Source organism: Carassius gibelio, chromosome A18 (assembly GCF_023724105.1).
Source record: "Carassius gibelio isolate Cgi1373 ecotype wild population from Czech Republic chromosome A18, carGib1.2-hapl.c, whole genome shotgun sequence".
NCBI classification, from domain to species: Eukaryota; Metazoa; Chordata; class Actinopteri; order Cypriniformes; family Cyprinidae; genus Carassius; species Carassius gibelio.
Window position 1 is genome coordinate 4,949,215 of NC_068388.1, and position 7,265 is coordinate 4,956,479.

Below are 7,265 nucleotides of genomic sequence, written 5' to 3' on the forward strand. Positions count from 1 at the left end.
AAACAGGTGACAAATATTAAATGTCTGATCTACTCTGATTTGATTGGCCATCTCAATAATTTTGACATTGACGAGCGTCTTGAGTAGCCAAATTTTTTTTTTTTATTTAAACATTTTTGTCATTCTAACAACAAACTGAGCATTATTTGGCTCAGTAGCAAAAGTCAACCAATAAGTATTGATATTTAAATAAAGTTACGAGTCACCATTAAAAAACATGCTCAAAATGCAAAATGAGGGCTGGATTAAATTAGCCTTCTGCCATAACCAACCATCATCATCAGCTGTAACATTTCTAACCAATCAGCTTTCACTAGCTGTTTAGCTTCCTCGTGTCTATTTATGGTGAACGCCAGTGGCGTCCTTATCTATGTTCCCATCTTGCCCACTGATCTACATTCATCTTTATATAGATCAGTGAATTTGCCATTATTATGTTATCTAGTGACATTTAGCTACCAGTTTAATAATGAAGGAGTGGAGGATGGACCGTCTTCACACAGAAGTCGATGTTAGATGGAATGGGTCCCTCCAACGTTTCTGAGCGTTTATGTTGAATACATTCTGTGGATGACAGCTGCATTTGATTTGTTTCGTTCATTTAATCGTGACAGAGTTGGGTTTTTGATCAGGAAAAATATAAAACGACATAATGAAAACTTTTTTATTATGTCAGGGATATATTATATGTGTAAGCTTATAGGTGGCGTATTTATAAAAAAAATTTAATAATATATAAATAAATAATTAAATCAAACTAGGGTGTGAATTATTATTATTATTATTTTAACAGTGTACGTCAATGTTACACAACAAGCTTTGCAGAGTTTCCTTCCATAGCTAAAACATTTAATACAAACCCAATTCCAAAAAAGTTGGTACACTGTACAAATTGTGAGTAAAAAGGAATGGAATAATTTACAAATTTCATAAACATATTTTATTCACAATAGAATATACGTAACATATCAAATGTTGAAACTGAGACATTTTTAAATGTCATGCCAAATATTGGCTCATTTTGGATGTCATGAGAGCTACACATTCCAAAAAAAGTTGGAAAAGGTAGCATTAAGAGGCCGGACAATTTCAATGTACATATAATGAACAGCTGGAGGACCAATTTGCAACTTATTAGGTCAACTGGCAACACGATTGGGTATAAAAAGAGCCTCTCAGAGTGACAGTGTCTCTCAGAAGTCAAGATGGGCAGAGGATCACCAGTTCCCCCAATGCTGCGGTGAAAAATAGTGGAGAAATATCAGAAAGGAGTTTCTCAGGTAAAAAATGCAAAGAGTTTGAAGTTATCATCATCGACAGTGCATAGTATCATCCAAAGATTCAGAGAATCTGGAACAATCTCTGTGCATAAGGCTCATTTAAAATGGACTGTGGCAAAGTGGAAAACTGTTCTGTGGTCAGACGAATCATGACACAATGTCATCCAGAATAAAGAGGACAAGGACAACCCAAGTTGTTATCAGCGCTCGGTTCAGAAGCCTACATCACTGATGGTATGGGAGTGCATGTGTCATGGGCAGCTTACACATCTGGAAAGGCACCATAAATGCTGAAAGGTATATCCAAGTTCTAGAACAACATATGCTCCCATCCAGACGTCATCTCTTTCAGGGAAGACCTTGCATTTTCCAACATGACAATGCCAGACCACATACTGCATCAATTACAACATCATGGCAGCGTATAGAAGAAGGATCCGGGTACTGAAATGACCAGCCTGCAATCCAGATCTTTCACCCATAGAAAACATTTGGTGCATCATAATGAGGAATATGCGACAAAGAAGACCTAAGACAGCTGAGCAACTAGAAGCCTGTATTAGACAAGAATTGGACAACATTCCTATTCCTAAACTTGAGCAACTTGTCTCCTCATTCCCCAGACATTTGCAGACTGTTATAAAAAGAAGAGGGGATGCCACACATCAACAGATGTGTTGATGCCATGAAATTTAAATTCACCTTTTTTCCCCTTAAAATTATAAATTTTCTCAGTTTTAACATTTGATATGTCATCTATGTTGTATTCTGAATAAAATATTGAAATTTTAAACTTCCACATCATTCGATTCTGTTTTCATTCAAAATTTGTTCAGTGTCCCAAATTTTTTGGAATCAGGTTTTTATGTTTTGGACCTTAATGTAGGCTTACAGTACTTATGCATGAACACAGGCACTTGTAGCTATGCCATCTCGATTGTAAGAATACATGTGTTATAAAATATTGTATGTCAGAGCGCTATTAATAATGCTAAGGTATGCTATAGCAGATATTGGCAAAAACCATCTTCTACAATGAGCAGTTTTCTCTTTCAGATCAACTAAATTTGGGGATATAATAGAGTGCTTTGCTATTAGCTATCGCCCATAAACCAGAGCAGAACACTCTGGCAACCTCACAGCAACACCCTATAGCTCAGTATCATTTTATTTTATTTTATTTTAATTTTATTTTTTAATCATTCACTTTTATTGTATTTTATTAATTGACTTTTATTTTATTATCATTATTATTATTTATTTATTGATTGATTTATTTATGCATTTTTTATTTATTTGCATGGACATAGGGAAATCTGTAAAGCTCTAGTTTTGGTTATTACAAGAAAACAAAAGGACATATCTGCCATCTGGTGCAAGAGTTTGTTACTGCACTTACAGGTTTAAAAACTCCGGAGCTTTTCCAGGGAGCTGATGTACCACAAGGTCATCACACATCTAAATGACTTCCTAAACACATTTATAGCATTCTGTAAATCCAGCTATACTCACCAAAGCTGTAAGAAATGTGAGGAACAGATTCATGCTTGTAGGTGAGGGAAAAATCAACTAGTTATCAAAACTGAAAGTGCAATAATCAAATTTTTTCCGTTGTTTTTTCTTATGGAAAAACAATTCCTTTTGGCTTTTGAACTCCCTCACACTTAAAGCTGATGGCTGGTCATGTATAGTGACGAGAGGTCAGAGGTCATCCAGATTACCCCACAGACTGCTCTGCAGACACAGATGTGTGTCGTAAATGTCCATATCTATGAACGAGTGCATTTGTGGTTGTGTGATGAATGAACTGGGCAAGATTCCATGGTGCAGACCTTTGACACTGAAAATATATGCCCAGCGCACAGTTATTTGAAGTTTTCACCTTTGGGAGTGCTTCAAACCAAATGAGCCTGTGTGTTCCATGTTATGTTGGGGCATGTGTTTTGCATGCACTGCAGAATGTGTGTTTGCCACTTAATCCAGAAGGCCATACAGAGCTTGGGACAGATGTGTAGGACTATAGAATATATAACAGAAGGCCCTAGTGGGTTTGTAAAGTAGAACTAAAGTATTTGTCATTTGTGGTCTATACTAGCACTTAACAGACTATTAAAACACTGTCTTAATGATTTGTTTAACTTTACTATGTTCAGAAAAACAGAATGCCACAATGTTTACCAGCTGGATGCCCTCTGTGTCTGTATCTTGTAAAAGATGTTTGTCTGAAGAACATGTGTCAGGATTGTTTACACTGCTTTATCAAAGTGCGTGAAAGCCTATATGTGAGGAGACAGCAGCACAGTTTAATGGAGAATTCCTCCAATGCCTTTCTAACACATGTTGGCTATATATATATTATTTATTTTTATATCCTTTATACCAATAAGGCATTTGAACTGTCTTATACTACAGTATGTTTTTATTGTTTTTTGATATTTTGGCAATTTATTTACCACGGGTTTAATTGGATGCAGGATTGTATTACTTCATGACTCTGTGCTGCTCTCTGGAGGGATTCTTGGAAGTATCCTTAAATGTTCAAATGTTGTCAGACTGTACAAAGAAGTTGATACTTTGTGTTTTACTGTGCAAAGATGTATAGCTTGCTGTGTTTAAAGTAATATACAGTGTGTTATATCATTAATAGATTACAATCAAATTTGTGTCATTTATTAGGGTTGCACAATATAATGATTGCATTAGTAATCTGCCAATATTGTTTTTTATTTTAATAAACCTTAGCAAATATTGAATATATAATGTATCTGCAGTTTATATCATGTTTAATTAATTGTGTATGCTCATTTTTGACATTTTTCGGCATCTAATGAATACTTAAAGTTATTTTGAAAGACGAACAATTGAGTAACATGTTAAATGCAATCTTTAGCTAATCTCAAAGTGTAATACATTTTTCATACTGTACAGTGTGATGTTGTGATGTCCAAGTTCCTGTGTAGCATTTAAAATGACTGATTTTAGTATTTTTGTGTGTGTATTTTTAAATGGATTTAGTCAAAATAGTACGTATATATACTTTAATCAAGAAGGCCATTTTAGAAGTTATGATTTTGTATTGGATTAGAAGAGACATTTTAGGAAGTCATCCTTTGTGGTAGTTGTGTTTGTGTGTGTTTATTTGTCACTAAACTCTAAATTCAGTCTAAAACATACACACAGACATACCTACAGTATGTGATTTTATTCCCTCAGATCTAGATCCCAGGCCAGAGATCAAGCCCTCCTTCTCTGGTCTTATCACACATGTGGAGATGTTCAATGAGGCAGATAGACAGCCAGCAGAGGTGAACCAGGACCAGGGTGAAACACCAGACACTGTTTTAGTGTGTGTCTGTTCAACGCCAATGTGAACAAGAGTGATTGCTTTAGTGCCATGGGCGAGGGGAGCTAGACACCTGCAAAAACGAAAACGAAAATATTGTCCTTATAACAACGAAGTGTTAAAAAAATGATGCAATGAACCTTTATTATACCCCCTTTTTATCCAACAAGGATTCATTTATAATGTTATAGAAGATTTCGGAGGTATTTTCCCCTCAGGGTTGTTGCAAGCATTGTCAGTGTGTAATGACATGTTATTCTAGCGTAATGTCTTATTTATACATTTCACTCAGATCATTCTATTTGCCCATGTTTGAACTGGCATGTAACTACAGAGACAATGAAACAAACCCATGCAGGTGAGGCTCTACAGCTATTTGTTTAGAATTTCTATTTGCTTATCTCCTGATTAGCGCTGTGTATGTGCATTATGCTATCACGGTTACTGGGGTTGGGAGGCTGAGGATGAGCACTAAACCCTCAGCACGGCATTAAAGCGGCCTTGTGTGTTTGTACAGTATCCAGTACACTTCCCTTCAATAATTCAGTCCACAGTTTTTCCTGTGTTGGTGGTTGTCTCAGTGTCCAGTTTGCAAATTCATGACCATAATTCTCAAAATAAGATGGTGTTAGCATGATGGAAGAGGCTGTAGACTCATGAGAGAGAGAGAGGAGTTAAAGTTTGCTTTGGAATTAGGACTTAAGTGTTTGTTTATTCAGTGAGTCAGTTTAGCAGAGTATCTCCCTGCAGTGTGTTTGTTTAGTGAGCATTACACTGCCATCACCATGTCACGTCAGGTTTTGTTAACTTTCACATTTCACCACCACCCGGCCGTTGCATTAATGTTGTTGTTTTTTTCCTTCCCCTCATCTCTCTGTCTCACTCCTGAAGGAGAAGATCACGAAAAGTGAAAGTTCATGGCTTACTCACCCTCATGTTGCTACAAGGTTTCTTCAGTAATTGTTTGTAATTTTGCTACAAAAAGAACTATAATATATATATATATATATATATATATATATATATATATATATATATATATATATATATATATATATATATATATATATATATATATATTCATTTTAGATTACCTTGACCATCATCTGACATTAATTTAATGTTAGTCATTAAAAACACTAATAAATTTACATCACTGTTAAATCTAAGCTTTAGCAAATTTTCAATTTGAATATTTATTCATTTCTGTACATTATGACATTGTGGTACCAGATTTGCTCGGAACATTTAAAACGATTGATTTTAGTTTTTAGTGTTTCTATTATTTAGCTACACAAAATTTAACAGAATTTTAAAATTAGCCATTTATTGACGCTTTGCTTCACAAGCACCACTAGTAGTAGTAGTAGTAGTAGTAGTAATAATAATAATAATAATAATAATAATAATAATAAGACATAGCACAGTTTTTCCTTCTTTTGTCCTTATCGTTGGTGACTGATTGCATTTTTATTGTCTGATGAGCTCTTTTTTTTGTTTGTTTTTTTCTTGAACTAATATCTAAACCAAACTAATAGTATATTCACCACTGTTTGGTAATGCTGTGTTTTAATGCACACACAGTTCTTGCTGTAGGACCTCATCACGTACAAAAGGAGGAGGTAGTGTAGCAGTGGGGGTGATGGGACAGCCTTTAGATGGATAGTTTTGCATTAGCAAGATATTAGCAAGAGGAGATGTCTACAATAGGTTCCAGAAGTTCAAGACAGTAACTCTGTGTTTCTCCTGCTCAGACGCACCAGAGCTTTAATACCAACAAACATGGAGGGACTGTTTCACTGGAATGAGGTGAACGAGAGGATTGTGGTCCTGTTTTGTGGCGCGATGCTCTGTCTAGTAATGTGGCACTAATTATTGAAGCTTTATCTCCATCACCTCCACCAGAGATTACTGTGGAAATCAGGCTAAGGATATGTGAAAGATACAATGCTAAGTGGAATTCAAGGATAATTCGATTAAGTTAAAAAGTTTTCAGTTATCCTAGTAAAATGATACACCTATATGAGTTTGCTTTTGCAAACATACCACCATTTTCATTTTTTTTACACCAATTTTTGTTACTAAAATTTACTTAATGGTCATCGGGTACATATTAAGACTGTCAAACCTAAACTACCATATCAGAAAATAATATAAGCTTTCTGGAACTGTTGACAGAAGTGTCACACGCTAGTGAAATGGTTTTCGCAGTTGCAATATGGGTGTTACAAATGACTCAAATGTTGTGCGACACAAGGTCATTCAAACATAACATGACATAACTTTTATCTGCCCTCTTGACATCAGCTAATCCTTATGTCAGCACACTCTCTTCTGACTTTCTGGAGCCCTATGACAGGTCAGAGTGTGACGCAGACTCAATCCACCATTGAACACCCTTCTCTCAGAGGTTTGGAATGGAATAGCATACTGCTTACAACTTGCTACTATTTTTTTTAATTGAATGGTACAAAGTGGCACTGAGTTATTATTTGAGTTATTTAATGTTTTTGAATATATGTATTTTATTCTCACCAAGGCTGCATTTATTTTAATATAAAAAAAAATACAGTAAAAAATAATATTACAAATATTACAGTTTAAGAAAGGTTTTCTATTTTAAAATGTCATTTATTTATGTG